Raw genomic sequence first — 24,556 nt, 5'->3', positions numbered from 1 at the left:
ATGGCTATGGATTGTGCTGAGATGGATATGACATATGGTGAGATGGGGATATGACATACACTGAGATGGCTATGGACTATGGTGAGATGTGGGGATATGACATACACTGAGAAAAGCACATGATGCAGCCAGCCAATCACAGCTCTCCTATATAAGCAGTGGTGCTGGCTGGGAGGAGGATCAGTATAATGTGGAAGAGCTGAGAAGTGGAGCTCTCCCCAGGTGCCATTGTCAGCAGCAGAGCAGTGATACTGAGGCACATTGCAGAGCAGCTCATCTCCTGCCTCAGGCTGCCTGTCCCCTTTCTAGGTGCTGTACTACTGGGATGGGTGCAGGAGGGAATATCTGGTCACAAACACTGCCTGGGGGGAGAAGGTTGTGAGTCAGTGCTCAGCTCACACAGGCAGGGAGTGTGTTACTTTCACTTTCTGTGACAGTAAAAAGATGAAGATTCAGACCCCATTGAGCTACAAGACCCTGACCCAGTGCAGCAGCCTCACAGGATAAAGCAAGGTTAGATAGGGGAAGGTGGCTAATGACACTGCTATAGGGGGAGACCTATGGAAAGTGGGGGCACGGGGATATGACACTGTTATTGGGCTGTGGGAGCTGATTACACTGCTATTATGGGGGAGGGCAGAGACACATGGAAAGTGATATTGGGAAAGGGGGAGATACATGGGGAGTGGGGGCCCTGGGGGCTAATAGCACTGGTATGGGGAGGAGGGGGCATACACATGTGCACGGGGGGTGCCTTGTGCGCACAGGCACATCCTAATGTCAGGCACCCCCCTCATGCCTGGTCAGATACTGCGCAGAAAGTTGAACCACCCCGCGCCAGCACTATCTGACAAATTCCGCATAATACACAGTCAGACTGGGGGTCATTCCGAGTTGATCGCAGCCAGCAACTTTTAGTCCACGCCTATGGGGGAGTGTATTTTAGCTTAGCAGGAATGCGATCACTTTTGTAGCCCTGCTAAGCTAACATTTTATAAAGCAGAACATGACTAGCCCTGGACATACTTACCCTGTGCGACGATATCAGCGATGCTGGAGCCGGCTATGACGTCAGACATCCGCTCTCCGTTCTCCTGGACATGCCTGCGTTTTCTTCTCCACTCCCCGAAAACGGCAGGCAACGGTCTGGTGATGCCCAGGAACGCCTTCTCTCTGTCAATCTTCTTGCGGTCGTCTCTGCGACCGCTTTCTTCGTACTCCGCTACGTAACTCGGCGACCCCTGTCACCAGCAACGCTGCGCGTGCGCAGTGCGGCTGCCGCACATGCACATCCTGGACCCGTTCGCACCGCAGCAACAAACCGCTGCGTGCGAACGAGTCGGAATGACCCTCATTGTGCAGGTGCCGTCTCAGCCCGGCTCCCATTCTGACACCCACACTGTGAGTGATTCCTAACCTACCACCAGAGGTGGATATAGACCTCATGGGGCCCTAAGCAGGATACCAATTTGGGCCCCCCTCCCTCAAATAATCCATAGCATATTTTCGTTCCTGATACAGTATATGACTCTTAAAATATTTGTTGTTTTTCCTCCTTGTATTCTATGGGTGGTATTCATGTGACCGGCGATCAGGAGACCGATGGTTACATGACCACCCCTCACTATTCCGATGGTCGGCATGCCGACCAACAGGGACTATTTCCACTTGTGGGTGTCCACGACACCCATAGAGTGGGAATAAGACTCATGGCGACCGCAGATCACCACTGAGCCTGCAGCGTGGCGAGCACAGCGCGTGGCGAGCCCACAAGGGGCTTGCTGTACTCACCCCCCCCCCCCGCCGGGATCCCTGCGTCGGTATGATGACCGCCGGTCAGCCATACCACACCTGTATTCTATGACAGTATATTACTTTCCCCCTTCACTGATTGCACCACATCCACTTACTGACTGCATTTCATAATAGCCATTATTACCCTCTTCAGTCAGTGTGACTGTATTGATTATATATCAGTGACCCCACTGATTGTAGCAGGCAGGTCCCAATCACCTATACACATAGGGGGTTATTCAGGTTGGATTGCAGAATCTGCTAAAATGCAGAATCTGCAATCCTTTCTATCACATGCTGGGGGCCGACCAGCGCAGGGCAAGACCTCCCAGCATGCTAGCTGGCAGACAGCGATCGCAAAGGCTGTGCATCATCAGATCGACAATGTCCAGGTCGACAATGTTTAGGTCGACCACTATAGGTCGACAGTCACTAGGTCGACAGGGTTTGAAGGTTGACAGGGTTTCTAGGTCGAAATGTACTAGGTCAACAGGTCAAAAGGTCGACATGAGTTTTTCATGTTTTTTTGGTGTCGTTTTCTCAGTACAGTGACTGGGAACCCCAATTAGTGTACTGTGTCCCCTCGCATCTTCGGGCAAGGTGCCTCGCTCTGCTACCGCTGCGCTCATCACAGGTTACTATTCCCAATCATAGTCCACGTGGATTCTTAAGTTTGAAAAAGTAAAAAAAAAAATATTTGAAAAACCCAAGTCGACCTTTTGACCTGTCGACCTATAGTGGTTGACCTAAACATTGTCGACCTTCAGACCAGATCCCATTGCAAAATAATTGTGATCACATCGCTGAAGCAATAATGAATGAGGACACCTGGCATCCGCAGGTAGGCTGCGTATGCAGGAGGTCAGCCGCCATTTTCTTAATCAGACTGGCTGCATGTGACATCACGCAGCTCCCCCGAAAAGGGTCCAGCCACATCTGCGTTGGACAGACCGCTCTCCCACAACAGCGAAACGCCAGCCCCTTCCCACCCACCGCTATCACTCAAACTGTGATCGCACTGTGACTGCTTGCGATTTTCTCCAAACTACGATCCTACCTGAATATCCACCATAGTACTTATAATAGAGTATAATAGCATATTGATATATAATCAGACAGTGTACCCCCCCCCTTCCCCACCCTGACTGTAGCAGGCGGATGTTATACACTGTACAGCCTAACCCCCTCCCCCACCCCATCCCGCCTGGTTGGAATTTGAAGTAGGCAGATGTTATACACTGGAAGAGCTCATGTTTTTCTCTGCGCCTCCTCTCTCCTCGTCTGACGTCATAAACACGTGTGTTGTGATGGGTCACACGCACAATACTGCAGTACTGGAGACACAGGCATGCATTGGATCTGGCACCCATCACTGGCAGCCTGGAGTATTCAGCCAGCCCAATGCTCTGACAATTTCTGCAGTGGTTGCAGTCCACCAGAAATGCCTTCCATACAGCCTTATCAGCATGCCCCCCTGGGAACCACAGGGCCCTAAGCAGCTGCCTTGGTTGCCTTGTGTAAAATCCTTCTCTGCCTGCCGCTGCCCACCAGAACCAATGGAGCTTACCCCCATATACCAGGAAAGGAGGTATTCATGTGACCGGCGGTCACATAACCTCCCCCCTACATCCTGTCCCCTCACAATCCCGACAGTCGGCATGCCTACCAACAGGGACTTATCCCACTCGTGGGTGTCCACGACACCCATAGAGTGGGAATAAAACCCTTAGCAACCGCAGTGAGCACACAAGGGGCTTGCTGCACTCACCCCACTCTGTCAGGATTCTGCTGCCGGTATCCCGGCGTCGGTATGCTGACCGCCGGTCAAGCATACTACACCCACCAGGAGAAGGTTCTGTGTGTGTGCGCTGCACTGGCTGATAGGGGGAGATCTGTCTGAGGGGAATGGAGAATTTTCTGTATCAGGTGGGAGAGATGATGATCTGTCTGTGGGGAGGGGGCTCTTTTATGGTAAGGGGAGATAATGATGTGTCTGAGGGGAAGGGGGGGACCCACTGTACTAGGGGGAAGTGATCTGTCTGAGGGAGCGAGGTACAGGTGTGAGAGATGGAAAGTGGGAGCAAGGTGCATGAGAGATGGAAGGTGGGAGTGAGGTGCAGGTGTGAGAGATGGAAGGTGGGAGTGAGGTGCAGGTGTGAGAGATGGAAGGTGGGAGTGAGGTGCAGGTGTGAGAGATGGAAGGTGGGAGTGAGGTGCAGGTGTGAGAGATGGAAGGTGGGAGTGAGGTGCAGGTGTGAGAGATGGAAGGTGGGAGTGAGGTGCAGGTGCGAGAGATGGAAGGTGGGAGTGAGGTGCAGGTGCGAGAGATGGGAGGTGGGAGTGAGGTGCAGGTGCGAGAGATGGAAGGTGGGAGTGAGGTGCAGGTGTGAGAGATGGAAGGTGGGAGTGAGGTGCAGGTGCGGGAGATGGAAGGTGGGAGTGAGGTGCAGGTGCGGGAGATGGAAGGTGGGAGTGAGGTGCAGGTGTGAGAGATGGAAGGTGGGAGCGAGGTGCAGGTGGGAGAGATGGAAGGTGGGAGCGAGGTGCAGGTGGGAGAGATGGAAGGTGGGAGCGAGGTGCAGGTGGGAGAGATGGAAGGTGGGAGTGAGGTGCAGGTGTGAGAGATGGAAGGTGGGAGTGAGGTGCAGGTGTGAGAGATGGAAGGTGGGAGTGAGGTGCAGGTGTGAGAGATGGAAGGTGGGAGTGAGGTGCAGGTGTGAGAGATGGAAGGTGGGAGTGAGGTGCAGGTGTGAGAGATGGAAGGTGGGAGTGAGGTGCAGGTGTGAGAGATGGAAAGTGGGAGTGAGGTGCAAGTGCGGGAGATGGAAGGTGGGAGTGAGGTGCAGGTGCGGGAGATGGAAGGTGGGAGTGAGGTGCAGGTGCGAGAGATGGAAGGTGGGAGTGAGGTGCAGGTGTGAGAGATGGAAGGTGGGAGTGAGGTGCAGGTGTGAGAGATGGAAGGTGGGAGTGAGGTGCAGGTGTGAGAGATGGAAGGTGGGAGTGAGGTGCAGGTGTGAGAGATGGAAGGTGGGAGGGAAGGTGTTTGTGTTGACATACAATGCCAGGTGGGAGGGTAAGTGTAAGGTGACATACACTGACCATGGGGAAGGGGTGTATGCTGAAATATAATTCCAGAGGCGGGGGGTTGCGCAGGTACATACACTGATTGCAGGAAGGAGGGATGTGTTTGTGATGACCTACATGGTTCTTATCTGCCATCAAATTATATGTTTCTTCAGAAACGTGAAGACAGATTTACGCACAAGGGGGGTCATTCCGAGTTGTTAGCTCGTTATTTTTTTCCGCAACGGAGCGATTAGTCGCTAATGCGCATGCGCAATGTCCGCAGTGCGACTGCGCCAAGTAAATTTGCTATGCAGTTAGGAATTTTACTCACGGCATTACGAGGATTTTTCTTCGTTCCGGTGATCGTAATGTGATTGACAGGAAGTGGGTGTTTCTGGGCGGAAACTGGCCATTTTATGGGTGTGTGTAAAAACGCTACCGTTTCTGGGAAAAATGCGGGAGTGGCTGGAGAAACGGGGGAGTGTCTTGGTGAACGCTGGGTGTGTTTGTGACGTCAAACCAGGAACGAAACTGACTGAACTGATCGCAGTGACAGAGTAAATCTCGAGCTACTCAGAAACTGCTAAGAAATTTCTACTCGCAATTTTGCGAATCTTTCGTTCGCAATTTTGCTATGCTAAGATACACTCCCAGAAGGCGGCGGCTTAGCGTGTGCAATGCTGCTAAAAGCAGCTTGCGTGCGAACAACTCGGAAGGAGGGCCAATGTGTGAGCCAAAGCGTTCGTGCGTGCATTATACACAGGTGCAGCATACTGGAATTTTGCTGAGTTTTGATCAGAGATGTGTGGAAAAGGTAGGCTTTGCCATTAGGCTTACCACCTCATCCCTTTAATTCTGGACACATATTAATTACACAGGTTCTGTGGCTGATTAAAACCAGGTGAAATAGTCTTGAAGTCAGCCAGCTACAGAACCTGTGTAATTAATACAGTATGATCCAGAATTAAAGGGATGAGGTGGTAACCCTATCTGCCATAGACTTTTTACTCCAGAGTTGTGACTATCAAAATGATTAAAATAATACAAAGAAGATATCTCCTATATATTTGCCTTAGTCTGTGACTCTGTGCCCGTAACGCTGGGCGGAGTCACAGAGCTGGGCGGAGTCAACTGCATCTGCTGCAGGGAGCTACCCCATACCCAGTGCCAGCAGCAGTCAGGTGCAAGACCCTACCTTACAGTATAGGAGGTGAGGCTGCCGGCTGCTGTTCCTGTCCCCCCCCCCCCCCAATCACCTGTGACAGCGGAGCTACGGTGCCACGAGGGGGAGGAGCTACACGGAATAGAGGGGCGGAGCTACACGGGACCAGACAGCTGAACAGTGGTGGAATCAGCATTGCAGTGACGGCCAGCCAGACTTGGTAAGTGGAGGGTGAGAGAGAAATGTGTGTGTGTGTGTGTGTGTGTGTGTGTGTGTATATAGTGGGGGTGGGGGTGTATGTGTATATATAGTGGGGTGTGTGTGTGTGTGTGTGTGTGTGTATATATAGTGTGTGTGTGTATATAGTGGGGGTGTGTGTGTGTGTGTGTGTGTGTGTGTGTGTGTGTGTGTGTGTATATATATGGTGGTGTGTGTGTGTTTGTATATATGTGTGAATTGTGTGTGTGTGAGATATGTCTGTATGTGCGCACTTTATTGGACGCCACTGCTGGGGGGGCCATTACATGCAAGGACGCTACTAATATAGGGGGGGCATTACGTATAAGGACGCTACTACTATAGGGGTGGCATTAGGTATAAGGACGCTACTAATATAGGGGGGGCATTACGTATAAGGACGCTACTACTATAGGGGGGCATTACGTATAAAGACGCTACTACTATAGGGGGGCATTACGTATAAGGATGCTACTACTATAGGGGGGGCATTACGTATAAGGAAGCTACTACTATAGGGGGGGCATTACGTATAAGGACGCTACTACTATATGGGGGGGCATTACGTATAAGGACGCTACTACTATAGGGGGGGGCATTACGTATAAGGACGCTACTACTATAGGGGGGCATTACGTATAAAGACGCTACTACTATAGGGGGGCATTACGTATAAGGATGCTACTACTATAGGGGGGGCATTACGTATAAGGAAGCTACTACTATAGGGGGAGCATTACGTATAAGGACGCTACTACTATAGGGGGGGCATTACGTATAAGGACGCTACTACTATAGGGGGGGGCATTACGTATAAGGACGCTACTAATATAGGGGGGGCATTACGTATAAGGACGCTACTACTATAGGGGGGGCATTACGTATAAGGACGCTACTACTATAGGGGGCGCATTACGTATAAGGACGCTACTACTATAGGGGGGGCATTACGTCTAAGGACGCTACTACTATAGGGGGGGCATTACGTCTAAGGACGCTACTACTATAGGGGGGGCATTACGTCTAAGGACGCTACTACTATAGGGGGACATTACGTATAAGGACGCTACTACTATGGGGGGGCATTACGTATAAGGACGCTACTACTATAGGGGGCATTACGTATAAGCAGGCTACTAATACTGGGGGGCATTACATATAAGGACGCTACTACTGGGGGGGGCATTATGTATAAGGACTCTATTACATCTGGGGGGCATTATGTATAAGGACTCTATTACTTCTGGGGGGCATTATGTATAAGGACGGTGCTACTACTACTGGGAGGGCATTACATGTAAGGATGCTACTACTACTGGGGGGGGCATTATGTATAAGGACGGTACTACTACTGGGGGCACATCTATATATTTGCCTTAGTCTGTGACTCTGTGCCTGTAACGCTGGGCGGAGTCACAGTGGCTGCATGCAGTGCAGGAACAGTCCCCTCCCTCGGTCCGCCCATCTCCGCCCAGTGCCCTGTCTCTCTCCTCCCCGTACACTCCCTGTACGTACCCTGGTGATCCTGCAGCCGGGGAGCGGGGACTGTAAGCCGGACTCGCCGTCACTGCACAGTCCGGAGGCCCCCCCTCCCACAGCATTCACCCCACCCGCGGCGCACGGCTCTCCTTTCACCCGCGGCACACACCGCATCCCACCCGCGCCGCACGGACCTCCTTCCACCCGCGGCACACACCCCTCACCCAACCACTGCACTCCCGTCCCCTCCCCCACCTGCTGCACCCCCCACTCCTCCCCCACCCGCGGCACCACCCCAATACCACTTCTCCCCCCGCACCCTCCACCCCACACTCCCCTCCAACACCCGCAGCACTCCCGTTCCCTCCTGTAGCACTCCCCCGCCCCTCCCCCACCCGCAGAACCCCCCCTCCCCCACCTGTGGCACCCATAGCATCCACCACACCCGCGACGCACGCCCCTCCTTCCACCCACAGCATCCAACACATCAGCCCCCCACCCGCGAAACACGGCTCACGCCCCCCTCCCACCTGCACCACATGGCCCGCGGCACCCCGCACCCTCCCACCCGCGGCACCCCGCACCCTCCCACCCGCGGTAACCACAGCATCCACCCCACCCGCGGCACACACCCCTCACCCAACCACTGCACTCCCGTCCCCACCCCCACCTGATGCACCCCCCACCCCTCCCCCACCCGCGGCACCCACAGCATCCACCACATCCGCGGCACACGCCCCTCCACCACCCGCAGCACTCCCGCCCCCTCCTGTAGCACCCCCCCTCATCCGCAGAACTCCCCCTACCCCTCCCCCACCCGTGGCACCCACCACATCCATCCCCCTCCCGTAGCACCCACAACCCAAAAAACCCACCCTCTCTCCCCCACCCGCGGCACCCCCCCCCTACACCCATCTCCCCCCCCTACACCCACGCACCCTCCACCCCACCCGCCAAACCCACACCATCCACATCCGCCCCCCACCCGCGGTACTCCCCCCTCCTTCCCACTGCACTCCCTCCCCCAACCGTAGCACCCCCCCCTCCCCCACCCACAGCACCTCCCCCCATACCCACCTCTCCTCCTCGCTACACCCACACCCCACCAGCCCCTCCCCCACCCGCAGCATCCACGACATCCGTCCCCCACCCGCGGCACACACCCCTCCCCCACCCGTAGCACCCACACCCCTCCCCCACCTGCAGCGCCCCTGCACCTCCCCCCACCATACCCACCTCCCCCCCCCATGCTCCACCCCACCCGGCCGGCTCCCACCCGTGACACCCACAGCATCCACCACATACGCCCCCCCTCCCACCCACAGCATCCACCACATCCACCCCCCACACACGTCCCTCCAACACCCACAGCATTCCCACCCCCTCCCCCATCCGTATCACCCACATCCGCATCACACCCCTCCCCTGCCGCAGCGCATCCGGACCCCCGCAGCCGCCACTCCTCCAACCACAGCACCTCCGGCCCCCACCCACACCTTCCCTAGAGCCTGATTAAGGGGGGGGTCCAAAAGGGCCCCCTGCCACACCACAGATCGGATCTCTCTTCCGATCCGATCTGTAGTGCTGTAGAGATGTGACCTGTGTTCCAGGGCACATCAGAGCTCCGGTGCAGGGACCAGGTGTTTCCTTGCACGAGACTGGAAGTGGCGACGAGCAGCGGCGCTTCAAACTTGGCGCCGTTTTGCCAGCCAATCTGAAGCGCTGGCGGCGGGAGTTCTTTTCCGGCGCCATCCGCCAGTAAATCATGGCTCGCGGGGCGCCGGCCAATCAGATTGTCTCGCCGGGTCATTGGCCCCGCCCACGCCATCTGACTTCAGATGTAAATCATGGCTCGCGGGGCGCCGGCCAATCAGATTGTCTCGCCGGGTCATTGGCCCCGCCCACGCCATCTGACTTCAGATGCCGGACGGGAGCCGAAGAAGACGACCGCGCGGAAGAGTGCAGAAGACACCGAGCGAGAGCCGAAGAGGGAGGCCGCGCTGAAGAGCGGTGAACAGCCGGACGGAGGGAGAAGAGCTCTGGTGCCCGCTGAAAAGGCCGGAAGACGCCGTACTCCTGATGGAAGATGACCCGGACCAGGTGAGGCCTCAGTGAGCTGGTTTCTCACTCACCCCCCCCTTTCCTCCCTAGACCGTCAGGGATCGGGCACTAGGCCCGTAGGTACAGTCAGCCCCTCCTGGCCTGTGGGTATGTAGTCGGGCCCTCTCGCCCCGTGGACATTTATAGTCGGGCCCTCCCGGCCCGAGGGCGCATGGTGGGCATTAGGCCCCGTTAATAGGTGCACCCCCCACCCCTCTCTTCAATAGGAACCCCACTGTCTAAAGCACCCCGGGCCCCCCATGGTCTTAATCCGGCTCTGCCTTCCCCCATTCGCGGACCTACCACACCCTTCCCTTCCCCACCCGCAGCACCTCTTGACCACCTATCTACTGGCTTGTGTATGTTCAAAGGCGTGCAGGGGTTAACGGGGCGTAGCCCCAACCGACGGTGTGAAGATCGCCCGTAGGGCGCGATGAATCACCTAGTTTATAATATATTCTTTGTATTTTTTATATACTTTATACAGTCAAAACTCTGGCATATACGTTAGTATGACAGGAAAGGCTCTTTACCCGACTGCATGTCCATAGTTTCTTTGTAATACCTACGGGGGTTAAATGATAACTTTTATCAAATAAAATTTCCAGCGTGTAGATGGTAAATTAGACACTTTGTGCGCTATTCAATTATTATTCTCTCTTTCCCTGATAATGAGCCCCATTTATCAAGGGTCACATATTCAATGTTATCTGGGCGCATTATAAGTGGTGAGGATCACATTGCAATATATGATCCTATCAGGTGAATGTATCACCCGGCACCCACAGGAACAGGGGCTCAGAAAGGAGCCCATCCCTGCAAAGTGCTGAAAGCGGAGTCCGGGCCTCTGCGCATGTGTGGTCACTGTGATCGCCATGCACCGGGTCCATTTCCAGCGGAGGGTTTCCAGGGAACCCTGTTAGAACTACATGCCCCAAAGTGTAGTCCAGCCAGGCCCAATGTCAATACATAGTGCATCAGGCCCAATATTGATTTATAAGGCAGCATCGCATCCCCTATAGGTTTCTATAGAAACCTAAGGGAGATGTGGCTGCCAGCGGTAATGTAGGGATCACAGCTGGTATTGGAGATATGTACTATGATCCCTCCTTCTCACATTCAGTGGATACTATTGTGTGCTAGCCAAAGAAAATGGGTGTTTTCGGGTACATAGCCGTAAATATTGACTGATAAAGGGGCCTCAATGTCTCTCTGTCCATGACACTCTCGCCCAATCTCTCTCTTTCCCTTACACTGTTTCCCTTTCCTTGATACTCTGGTGGTCATTCCGAGTTGTTCGCTCGCTAGCTGCTTTTAGCAGCTGTGCACACGCTAGGCCGCCGCCCTCTGGGAGTGTATCTTATCTTAGCAGAAGTGCGACCGAAAGGTTCGCAAAACTGCTCCAAAATCTTTTCAAGCAGTTTCTGAGTAGCTGCAGACCTACTCCTACCTTGCGATCACTTCAGACTATTTAGTTCCTGTTTTGACGTCACAAACACGCCCTGCGTTCGGCCAGCCACTCCCCCATTTCCCCAAGCACGCCTGTGTTTGTATCTCACACGCCTGCGTTTTGTAGCACACTCCCTGAAAACGGTCAGTTACCTCCCAGAAACGCCCCATTCCTGTCAATCACTCAGTGGTCAACAGAGCGACTGAAAAGCATCGCTAGACCTTGTGTGAAACTGCATCGGCTTTTGTGAATGTACGTTGCACGTGCGCAGTGCGCACCATACGCAGAAGTGCCGCTTTTTTGCCTGATCACTGCGCTGCGAGCGGCAGCTAGCGATCAACTCGGAATGACCACCTCTGTCTCTACCTCTCTTTCCTTGACCCCAACTTTTTCTCGATCCCCTCTATCTCTCTTAACCTAACACTTATACCCCTTTTCCACTAGCTGTTTTTACCCGTGTTTTTGCACGGGGGCGCTCATCGACACGGGTTTTTAGTAGGTGGAAACGGGTCAACACGGGTTGAGTGACCCGGGAATCCTACCCGGCTATTTACCTGGGTAGAACACGGTAATGACACGGATAACGGTGCAGTGTAAACGGTCATTACACGTGTTTTCAGACCCGAGTAACGCTCTGAGACGCTGACTGGTGCTTCTGGGGCACTGGAAGATGATGTCATCCCTGGGAGACACGCTGGGCACATGCAGGCACCGCAGCAGCAAACAAACCCGGATGCACATCTATTGCAGCAGCTACAACACTACGCTGGGCACATGCAGGCATTGAGGCAGCTTGCAAACAAAACACCCCACCCCTCCCTTTTGGTCCTTTTGATGACATCCTCTTGATGAGACAGTAAAAAGTCCATTTGTAATGACAGCAATAGGCTTTTACAGAGCTTACCCGGGTTAGGTGGAAACAGATCAGACACGGGAGTAACCCGTGTCGAAGTGTAGTGGAAACGGGGTGGCCGACACGGGTTGTAGCCGTGTTAAACATCCCGGATCGGACACGGTACTTAGGTGGAAAAGGGGTATTAGCCTTCCCCTAGTGTCAAAACCTAACCCCCCTTCCCCCTCCCCCTCGGCTTAACCATTGACCACCCTGGCATACTTACAATAGAGATGATGTAATTTGGGACTCCTGCATTGGCATTGAAAGCAATATTGTAATTCCTATGCCAGTCTTCTGAGCAGCGTTGGGATTCTGGCGCTGAAATCCAGGATGCTGGCACTGACCGCATTCCTATATATTTTATATTTATTTGTCTTTAAATTTCTTTTTCAGTATAAAGATAGATTATATATACAGAAATGACATCATTAAAAATCTAATTGACAGTACTTTTTAATGTTTTAATGTTTGGTTTATCAGTTTCAGAAAAAGAATGCAGCACCCAACACCAAGATATTCTGTAATTTGTAGCAGGTGCAAATCAGATTCCTCCAATTGGGTTTGACCCACAGCCATCCATTGAATGTCTTGCTGAACTATAAAAATATCCAGAGGCTAACACTAATTCTAGACATGCCACTCATAACTGACATCTGGGTAGAAGTATGAAGCAGGGAAAAGAGTGGAGAAGTGAGCCAGTGGAGAAGGTGCCCAAATGATAAATGTTACGTCAGTGCTGATTGGTTGCCATGGTCAACTTCTCCACTGGCTCACTTCTCCCTTCTTTTCACTGCATCATACCTCTACCCCATTGTTTAGAAACAGCCTGTTATATGACAGATGCAAGTGGATTTGCCAGTACTAGATATCACTCTCAACTTTACCACTTATCAGCAAGCAAGACTGCTAATTATTTGAGCCTCGGACCGCACTATACAGAACACCCTTTAAACTGCAGTTTTCTTTCCGCACTTTTCCACAACAGCTGCCCATCACTTTCATAAGTATCAGTGCAGCTATTTGTCATGGTCTGGCACATTTTCCTAACCAACAGAGTCAAGACTTGGCTGTTCATGTATGATTAGTCTGGGGAAATTGTGTGCCAATCCTGTTGTGAGTAACTTCCCAGCATTGATGATCCTCTCACAGATCATTGGCTGCAGCAGCTCATCGGCGAAACCAACAATTTCAATTTTGAGTGCATAGCAGAGCTGATAATAATACCAAGTGCTAGATTTATCAAGCCTTGGAGATTGATAAATTGCACAGTGATAAAGTACCAACCACCTCCTAACTGGTGGTGTTACAGGCTGTGTTTGAAAAATGACAGAAGCTGATTGGTTGGTTCTTATTTCACTGCAATTTAGCACTCTCCAAGGCTTGATAAATTTTGGCCTGTATATGATCTCATGTTTTTTAGTATGTTGTAATCCAAAACAATTTCTTGGAGAAAATAAGACAAACCACTGGAATGTCAGTGTTTTAATAACGTGTTTCGCACTCTTGTTGTGATTTGGAATTAAAAAGTGTAAAAATTGTATTTGTGGCCGTAAAGCATTGTTTGAAACATTATCAATGTATATTACACAAAGAATCTATGTGGATTTTCAACTTGCATCCTTTAAAATGACTCTTCTCTTTACATGGGCCCTCATTCCGAGTTGTTCGCTCACTAGCTGCTTTTAGCAGCATTGCACACGCTAGGCCACCGCCCCCTGGGAGTGAATCTTAGCTTAGCAGAATTGCGAACGAAAGATTTGCAAAATTGCGAGTAGAAATTTCTTAGCAGTTTCTGAGTAGCTCAGACTTACTCCTACACTGCGATCAGTTCAGTCAGTTTCATTCCTGGTTTGACGTCTCAAACACACCCAGCGTTCGCACAGACACCCTCCCGTTTCTCCAGCCACTCCCGCGTTTTTCCCAGAAACTGCAGCGTTTTTTCACACACACACCCATAAAACGTCCAGTTTCCGCCCAGAAACACCCACTTCCTGTCAGTCACATTACGATCACCAGAACAATGAAAAATCCTAGTAATGCCGTGAGTAAAATACCTAACTTATTAGAACATTTACTTGGTGCAGACGCACTGCGGACATTGCGCATGCGCATTAGCAACTAATCGCTCTGTTGCGTAAAAAAAATAACGAGCGATCAACTCGGAAAGACCCCCATTATTCATATACAATTTTAATATAGTATTTTGATCATTACAATTTCTCTCACAGCATGTCATACATCTCAATTCTGCTGTTTATGATGTTAATGATTGTGTTGCAATAAAAAAAAAAAAATGAGTATACATATTTTTTAAAAGCAGTAATGCATGTGTACAGGGTGCTTCAATTTGTTTATAACAAGATAATATATAACCATGTGAGAAATTAATTTCCATAATGCTATAACTAAAGCATGTCTTGGCATCCCTTAGCACATGAAGATGTCTCAGTGGCACCCTTGACCATTATCAGGGAATAGATCGCAGGTTCTTTGACTTGGAGCTCTCACAGTTATAGTTGTTCAAATCACCTATGGATTTTAAAATTGTGACAGTTGTGAATACACAGTGCACCTGAGTGTGAGAATGTCTGGAATAGATGTACTGTAATATGCCCTGGGTGGGTTCCATGCACACATTGAGATCATATTTAGTTAATAATAAACAAATACATGGTGGCTAAGGGTATATTTACTAAAGTATGAGTTTTTTAGAAGTGCAGATGTTGCCCATATCAACCAATCAGATTCTACTTAACATTTATCTAGCTGCTTCTAGAAGATAAAAACTGGAATATGAGTGGTTGCTATGGGCAACATCTCAATTTCTAAAATACACACTTTAGTAAATATACCCATATCTTGAAGTAAACAGTCCAGCATTGGTTGCTGAGAACCAGGGAGCTAATTCAGACCTTATTGTAGCCATGCAAAATTTTGCACGGCTACGATCAGCCACCCTGACATGCGGGGGGACTCCTAGCACAGGGCTAGTCCACCCCGCATGTCTAGCCCTACCCCCACCACATTGCTGCGCTGGTAGGTGAATTTTCACCATGTCCCAGGTCACAGCGGCTGCATGTGACGTCACGCAGCCGCCACGGCCCGCCTCCCACATGTTCTGGGCATGCATGCGTTGCCTGGACTGCGCCCCCAAAACGGCAGGCTAACGCCGCCGCCCAGCGAACGCCGCTGCCTGTCAATCAGGCAGAGGTGATCGCTGGGCTGAGATGCCGATTGCATCTCTGGCATGCACACTGAGGCACATGCGCAGTTCAGTCCTGATCGCCTGCTGTGCAAAAATGCACAGCAGCGATCAGGTCTACATTAGCCCTAAGGTGCGTCATGAAAAACTGAATCAAAATATTTTATAACTAAGGAGTGCTGATTCTGTTGTTGTCCAGATAAGGAAATATGCTCACCCCCTAGAGGCTGGAGATGTGTCATATTCACAGTCATTACCATGTTAAGGGTACGGTCATTAGGTCAACACCACTGAGGTCGACCACTATTGGTCAACATGCATTAGGTCGACAGGGTCACTAGATTGACATGGTCATTAGGTTGTCATGTACTAGGTCGACAGGTCAAAAGGTCGACATAAGTTTTTAACTTTTTTAAAATTTCTGGACTTTTTCATACCTTACGATCCACGTGGACTACGAATGGGAATAGTAACCTGCGCCGAGCACAGCAGTAGCGGAGCGAGGAACCTTGCCCGAAGCTTGCTCGCCATGCGAGGGGACACGGTGCACTAATTGGGGTTCCCCATCACTTTACAAAGAAAATGACACCAAAAAAAGAAAAAAAAAACTGATGTCTACCTAATGACTGTCGACCTAAGTTGTGTTGACCCAATGACCCATACTGGTTGTGCTGAAAACAGGCTGCAGGACAAAACCCGAATCTGCTATTGATAATTCACCTCTAAAAATGTCCATATGTCTCTCACATTCCAAATAACTGGGCTCCCCACCAAGCACGCACACCTAAATTATTATAGTTAAACAATCTCTGGTTTAATACATACATTTTAATAAAAATATAAAGTTCAATGAATAAAAAAGAATGCAGTTTAATTATCTGTTTATTTAATTCTTAAGTTTATTATATAACAGTAAAATACGATGCCCTTTACAAATGGAAACAGAATTGAAACAAAATGGCTAAGGGTGGGGCCACACATAGCAGCCAATGGGAACCTGCTTGGCCGCAAGGAGACTGCACATGGGCGCCTACATGTGCGGCAGTCCTGCCGCCACCGGATCTGACTGCAGCATGCTGCGGTCGGGTCAGATGACAGGGCAGCAGGATTTCAATGTGAACACAAATTTCAGCCGCACTGTGTCTCCATTAAAATCCTGTGTGTGTCACTGGCTGGATCATGTTCTGCGGAATCCCGCAGAACAGGATCCGTGTGAACACAGAGCCACACTCCCGGCTAAGCGGGTCATGTTCAGCGGGACCCGCTTGGCTGCTATGTGTGGTCCAAACCTAAGAACATGCAGTCAGAGATAGGATGGCCCTGCTTGCAAACTTAATGTGCATACACACGGTGCGATGTAACCTTACGATTTGGATTATATAGTCAAAATTGTAAGGAAAGTTAGCGCAAATCACACCGTGTGCACACAGCTTGCAATACCGATGCGCGGCCCCATGGGTTCGGTATTGCAAGAAATGAAAGACTATTTTTAAGATTGACTAGCCTGCACATTGTGTACAATCTAGTACATAGTATAGTCAAAAATAAGATTTTACTTACCGGTAAATCTATTTCTCGTAGTCCGTAGTGGATGCTGGGGACTCCGTAAGGACCATGGGGAATAGACAGGCTCCACAGGAGACAGGGCACTCTAAGAAAGAATTTAGGTACTGGTGTGCACTGGCTCCTCCCTCTATGTCCCTCCTCCAGACCTCAGTTAAGGAAACTGCCCGGAAGAGCTGACAGTACAAGGAAAGGATTTTGGAATCCAGGGTAAGACTCATACCAGTCACACCAATCACACCGTATAACGTGATAAACTTACCCAGTTAACAGTATGAACAACAATAGAGCATCAGCTCAACCCTGATGCAACTATAACATAACCCTTATGTAAGGTTATGTTATATAACATAACCCTTATGAGCCATGACCTGCACCTTGATTATCTTTTTCTCTGGCAAGAGAACTCTCTGTAGGTCTGAATCCAATATGGCTCCCAAATGAACCACCCGCTGTGACGGATTCAGGGACAACTTCTCCCAATTTATGAGCCACCCGTGTCTCTGTAAACAAACTATCGTCTGTTGGAGATGGCTCAACAGTAAATCTTGCGGCTGTGCTAAGATTAACAGGTCGTCCAGGTATGGGAATATTCTTATCCCTTGTTTGCGCAGACAAGCTGCCATAACCACCATGATCTTGGTAAACACCCTGGGTGCTGTAGCTAGCCCGAAGGGCAGAGCTTGGAACTGAAAATGTTCCTTGAGGATGGCAAACCTGAGGTAACACTGATGTGATAGTGCTATAGGTACATGTAGGTAAGCATCCTGTACATCCAGAGATACCATGTAATCTCCCGGTTCCATAGCCAACATTATGGAGCGTAACGTCTCCATGTGGAACTTCGGGATCCATATGTAGTTGTTCAACATTTTTAGATTTAGAATTGGTCGATGTGACCCATTTGGTTTCTGGATTAGAAATAGATTGGAGTAATACCCCTGTCCCTTTTGTGATGGAGGTAGTGGGACAATCACACCTGACTGCAGTAATTTTTGGACTGCTTCTTGCAGGGCATTGGCCTTCGACTCTATACGAGACGGGCTGGTGCAAAAAAATCTTTCAGGAGGCTGCCTCCTGAATGGGAACCCATACCCCTGAGATACTACCTTCTGCACCCAGGCATCTGTTGTTGATGTGCAAATTGCAGGAGTCGGCCCCCAACCCTGGAATCCTCCAGGCGGAGGCCCGTCTCTTCGGGCTGAGGGTTTCTGTTCAGGTTTGGAAGCTGGCTTCTTGCTAGCCCACTGCTTCCTACCCCTAGATTTAAACTGGGGTTGCTTAGGCTCCTCTCTAGCTTTCGCTTTACTTTGCCAACGAAAAGAGCGAAATTTTAAACCCTTGGACTTAGGGTTATAAGCAGCCGGAAATCTGACCTTTTTTGATTCAGCCTCTGATTCTAGGATATCCGATAAAGGTTTTCCACATAATATATTACCCTCAAAAGGCAATGCTTCCAATTCCTTCTTGGATTCCGCATCTGCCTTCCAGGTCCGTAGCCAGACTGCTCTGCGAGCGACTACTGCCAGGGCTGAAGCTTTAGAAGCAACAGTGCCTACATCGATTGCTGCTTCTTCGAAATACTGGGCAGATTGTCTTAAATGGCAAAAACGATCCTCTTGCTCCCTAGTAGGAGAGGGTATGTCGTTCTTTAGTTCCTCTATCCATTCGCCCATTGCCTTTGCTACCCAGGCCGAAGCCATAGCAGGTCTTACCACTGCTCCTACAAGAGAAAAAATATTTTTCAATAGGCTCTCTACCCTTCTGTCTGTGACATCATTCAAAGAGGTAGATGACAGTGGTAAAGCAGATTTATGCACGAGTCGCAGAACATGCGCATCTACTTTCGGAGGAACTTCTCTCTTCGAACAATCCCCAGCAGGAAATGGATAATAAGAATCCCATCTCTTAGGAATCTTATACTTTTTACTGGGCGCTACCCAAGACTCATCCATCTTTTCTGTCAACTCATCTGATGCTGGAAATTCAGCTTTCACTGATTTTGTTCGTTTGAATACAGGTGCTTTTGCTTTTAACGCGGTTTTGGCTGGTTCTTCCAGAGAAAGCACAGCCTTCACTGCATTAATAAGTTCAGCTACATCATCTGAACTAAAGCTCTGCGACTGATCATCATACGGAGTTGAATCTATTGTATCCGCATCATCATCCGATGTATCATCTTGTGTAGTATGCCATACAGACGTATCTGTCTTAGTCTTACCTACACCTTGGTTGCTTGTAGAGGCTACAGGAACCAAACCATAGGAAGAGAGCTGCATGTATGGGTTCATAGTGTAACCTAACCCTTGAGGGGGTGCTACTGTATTTAACTTGTCCGCTATTGAAGACAGAGTCTTTGCGAACATATTCCATGGTGGCTCCACTGGAGGCTGAACTAACACCTGTTTTTTACTTCGCTGAAAAGCGAAACAGTTTGCACACAAACCCTCATAAGTGACCAATTGATTCATATCAATTACCCCTGACTTAGAAGATAAGCATGATAGGAGTACTAGGTAAATTCTCTTCATCACTTTTGCCGCTCATAGACATGGTATTAACCTGTTATCGACTACACACTTTGTGACTGAAAAAACACCCTATATGTCAATATATAGAGGTGAGATCAATCTGACCACAGTGCACCTGATTTGAGGGTCAGTACAGGACTGACATTACACAGAAAAGTCAGCACACATACTAGCAGTCAGTCACATGTTAAAGCATTAGACATTGTCATATGAGAATACAATCTCCATAATAACTTATACATAAGTAGGAACATTGTACTTCTGTTTAAACTGGTTCTTTTTTCAACATAATATGCAGAAAACACAGTAATATACAGGTCTCATATGCAATAGGTACTAAAAATTAACAATGCAAACTTTAAGAAGTAGAAGGAATTTTTAGTACTGTATACCATGCCTTCAGAGAGCGGGATACAGGGAGACTCACCACACTTCCATATTCAAGCATAGACGCTCGTAAGACGCTGAGTGGATTCAGACGCTAGTGGTGTACACTGCCGCTCTTGGTAACTGATAACGGACACGGACGCTCACCAACGGACACGGACGCTGAGTGACTCCACGTGCATGCAGATGCTAAAGGCCTGCGACTCTGTCTGGGCGGGTTTATATCCAGTGTACACAACCACAGCGTCTAAGCTGCTACAGAGTACCCTCGTGGTAGCGTCTGAGCCAGAAGTGAGGTCATTTAGTTCATGAAACGAGAGACCCGCGGGAACTGGCCATGAACTGGGAGGAGGGATGGCCAGGAGAGCGTCTGAATCCCCCTGTTGACTTAAACTCCCAGGATCGCGGCCTCTACCTAGTCCTGGCACCTATGATCCCCCGGACCGTAGCGCTGTCACACTCGAGATGTTCGGCGCATCAACACGCTGTTTGTAGTCTCCACCAAATCAGCGTAGCTGTGTCCTGACCCCTCTAATAAGAGGAAGTCCATATACTCACTGTCTCCCCATGCTCCGGCCACAGCCTGGTTACGTCTGCTGGACCTGCTAGAACATCCGACACAAACGCCCGTCGAGACAGCACTGTACCGCGAAGGTAAGCGCTGTTGCGACCCGGTGGGGAGTTCTTGGATCGACTCTTTCTAATATGCGTTTAAGACGCTGTTAAGATAAGTCGCTCTAAAAATATAGTGAGTCTAAAAATAAAATAATAAAAGCTTTAGACTGCTTTCACAGCAGCCCTGCGACCATGCGGCTTCCTGCCGCACCAAGCAAAAAACTGATCTGACTCAGTCAGTGGCGGGACTATAGAGTGGAGGCCCCAATGCATCCTGGGAGGCTGGAAAGCTCATGACCGTGTTGGTGCCATTTTCGCTGTCGCTCGACAATATCCCAATGTTATCCTGTGGACCTAGCCAGAGAAAGCATCCTTTATGTCGACTGACGCCATAAAATCCCCCCCCCCCCCTTCGAGGCTGAAGATCACCACTCGAAGCGACTCCATCTTGAACTTGAAAGTTTTCAAGTATGGATTGAGGGATTTTAGGTTCAGAATCGGTCTGACCGATCCATCTGGCTTCGGCACTACAAAGTGGCTTGAATAGAACCCTTTCCCCCGTTCTGACGGGGAAACCGGCACCACGACCCTATGTTGACACAACTTTTGTATCGCCACCCTTACCCCCTCTCTTTCGGGAAGAGAAGCTGGCAAGGCCGACACGAAAAACCAGTTGGGGGGTATCTCCTGAAACTCCAGTCTGAACCCTTGGGACACTATGCTTAAGACCCAAGGATCCAGAGCGGAACGAACCCAGACCTGACTGAAGAATCGGAGACGGCCCCCCCCACCGGTAGGAACTCCCCTAGGGGCGCCCCAGCGTCATACGGTGGACTTGGTAGAGGCGGGGGAGGACTTTTGGTCCTGGGTGCCTGACACTGCAGGCGACTTCCTTCCCCTACCTCTACGCTTTGAAGCGAGGAAGGAGGAGCCCTTTCCTCTTTTGTATTTATTAGGCTGCTGATGGGGTGCCTTTTTCTGTTGTGTGGGAACATAGGGAAGAAAAGATGACTTACCCGCAGTAGCGGTCGACACCAGGTCAGCCAGGCCGTCTCCGAACAAGACACTACCTTTAAAAGGGAGAGCTTCCATATTCTTCTTGGAGTCTGCATCAGCATTCCATTGATGAACCCACAGCGCCCTCCTGGCTGAAATCGCCATGGCATTGGCATCATTTAGGTAATCTGCAGCGTCCTTGATATAACCAAGAGTCAAAAGAATATTATCTTTATCAAGAGCATCCACATCAGAAGCCAAATTTTCAGCCCACTTAGCAATAGCACTACTCACCCATACCGACGCCACAGCAGGTCTGAGCAATGCACCAGTATTGACAAAAATGGATTTCAATGTCGTCTCCAGCTTGCGATCCGCCAGATCCTTGAGAGCAGCCGTGTCAGGAGACAGCAGCGCCACCTTCTTGGACAATCGCGAGAGAGCCTTGTCCACATAGAAACAGAATTTGACGGCAGATAAGAACCACTTGGCCCATCTAGTCTGCCCAATTTTTTTATCCTTTAGGTAATTGCAACCCTCTTTGATGACTCCCAATTTTCCCTATCGTCAGAGGGGAAAGGATATGCCATCAAAATTCTCTTAGGAATCTGCCACCATTTTTCAGGGGTCTCCCAAGCCTTTTCACAAAGCGCCTTCATTTCATGAGAGGGGGGGGATTTTCCCTCAGGTCTTTTCCCCTCAAATAAACCAACTCTTGTGTCAGGAACGGCAGGTTCCTCAGAAATATGTAAAACATCTTTAATGGCTATAATCATGTACTGAATACTCTTGACCACCCTTGGATGCAAAGAAGCCTCAGTAATATCGACATCGGAGTCAGAGTCCGTGTCGGTACCTGTATCTGCCATCTGGGTAAAAGCAAGCTTTTGAGACCCTGAGACTCTCTGTACCTGAGACAAAGCGTCCTTCACGGACTGTCTCCATGTTTGTGTCTGAGAATCAGATTTATACAGTCTCTTAGATAGTAGGCTGTGCCGACAGAGACATACCTAAATCCTTTTCTGCACCCCCCATAACACCCAGGCTCAGACATGTCGACACCGAGTGCCGACACACTTACACAGGCCACAAGCATGGGGACAGACCCACAGAGAAGCCCTTAGGGAGAAACACGAAACACAGAGGGAATATGCCAGCTCACATCCCAGCGCCCATACACTAAAGTAATTGTATATTTGATCAGCGCTGATTAAACATAGATGAAAGCACCAAATTTCATGTGCCTCCCCCCCCCCCCTCCCCCTGGTTTTCCTCCCTTTTACTTGCGGGAGCTTGGAGGTCAGGGCCGGCGTCTCTGCAGCACTGTAGATATAGGAGAAAATGGCGCTGGTGAGCAATGTGCGGCCAAGCCCAGCCCCTTCCCGGCACGCTGTAGCCCGCTAAAATTCTAATTTATGTACACTGGCGGGGGTAGGGGTACTCTATACTGTGCCCGGGCACCGTATATCACGTTTTTTGCCAACCACCAACCCCAGTAACTGCTGCCCAGGGCACTCCCCCCTAGCGCCCTGAACCCTGCAAGTGCCGTTGGTGACATGTGTGGGAGCATGGAGCGCAGTGCTACCGCTGCGCTGTACCTCGTTACTGAAGTTTTCTGCCGTCACTGAAGTCTTCTGTTCTTCTAATACTCACCCGGCTTCTGTCTTCTGGCTTCTGTGAGGGGGGTGACGGCGCGGCTCTGGGAACAAGCAGCTAGGCGCACCAAGTGATCGAACCCTCTGGAGCTAATGGTGTCCAGTATCCAAAGAAGCAGAGCCCTTAACTAAGAAGAAGTGGGTCTGACTTCTCTCCCCTCAGTCCCACGATGCAGGGAGCCTGTAGCCAGCAGGTCTCCCTGAAAATAACAAACCTAACATAAAGTCTTTTCCAGAGAAACTCAGGAGAGCTCCCCTGTGAGTGTCCAGTCAGTCCTGGGCACAAAGTCTAACTGAGGTCTGGAGGAGGGGCATTGAGGGAGGAGCCAGTTCACACTCAGTCTTAAGTTTTTTCAGTGTCCCCAAGCTCCTGCGGATCCCGTCTATACCCCATGGTCCTTTTGGAGTCCCCAGCATCGTCTAGGACGTAAGAGAAAACAAGAAAAAACTCATGTCAACCTTTTGACCTGTCGACCTAGTACATGTTGACCTAGAAACCCTGTCAACCTTCAAACCCTGTCGACCTAGTGACTGTCGACCTATAGTGGTCGACCTAAACATTGTCGACCTAGACACTGTCGATCTGATGATGCACAACCTTTGCGATCGCTGTCTGCCAGCTAGCATGCTGGGAGGTCTTGCCCTGCGCTGGTCGGCCCCCAGCATGTGATAGAAAGGATTGCAGATTCTGCTTTTTAGCAGAATCTGCAATCCAACCTGAATAACCCCCTATGTGTATAGGTGATTGGGACCTGCCTGCTACAATCAGTGGGGTCACTGATATATAATCAATACAGTTACACTGACTGAAGAGGGTAATAATGGCTATTATGAAATGCAGTCAGTAAGTGGATGTGGTGCAATCAGTGAAGGGGGAAAGTAATATACTGTCATAGAATACAGGTGTGGTATGGCTGACCGGCGGTCATCATACCGACGCAGGGATCCCGGCGGGGGGTGAGTACACCCACAAGTGGAAATAGTCCCTGTTGGTCGGCATGCCGACCATCGGAATAGTGAGGGGTGGTCATGTAACCATCGGTCTCCTGATCGCCGGTCACATGAATACCACCCATAGAATACAAGGAGGAAAAACAACAAATATTTTAAGAGGCATATACTGTATCAGGAACGAAAATATGCTATGGATTGTTTGAGGGAGGGGGGCCCAAATTGGTATCCTGCTTAGGGCCCCATGAGGTCTATATCCACCTCTGGTGGTAGGTTAGGAATCACTCACAGTGTGGGTGTCAGAATGGGAGCCGGGCTGAGACGGCACCTGCACAATGAGGGTCATTCCGACTCGTTCGCACGCAGCGGTTTGTTGCTGCGGTGCGAACGGGTCCAGGATGTGCATGTGCGGCGGCCGCACTGCGCACGCGCAGCGTTGACGGTGACAGGGGTCGCCGGGTTACGTAGCGGAG

The 24,556-nt window shown here is 50.3% G+C and overlaps 1 protein-coding gene across 2 annotated transcripts in view; it reads left to right on the top strand.

Annotated features, from left to right (window-relative positions):
- Positions 1–349: 349 nt before the first annotated feature.
- LOC134969018 (uncharacterized) overlaps positions 350–24,556 on the top strand; it is a 45,216-nt gene continuing 21,009 nt past the window's right edge. Inside the window, exon 1 of one of the 2 annotated variants that reach the window (XM_063944719.1) lies at positions 350–513. The gene's annotated coding sequence lies outside the window, so the exon portion shown is untranslated. Of the gene's footprint in view, positions 514–6,157; positions 6,243–24,556 lie in introns of those variants that run through there. The other variant, XM_063944720.1, reaches the window with a different exon arrangement.

This window comes from Pseudophryne corroboree, chromosome 11 (assembly GCF_028390025.1).
Source record: "Pseudophryne corroboree isolate aPseCor3 chromosome 11, aPseCor3.hap2, whole genome shotgun sequence".
Lineage (NCBI taxonomy): Eukaryota > Metazoa > Chordata > Amphibia > Anura > Myobatrachidae > Pseudophryne > Pseudophryne corroboree.
This window is presented reverse-complemented; position numbering and strand designations above follow the sequence as displayed.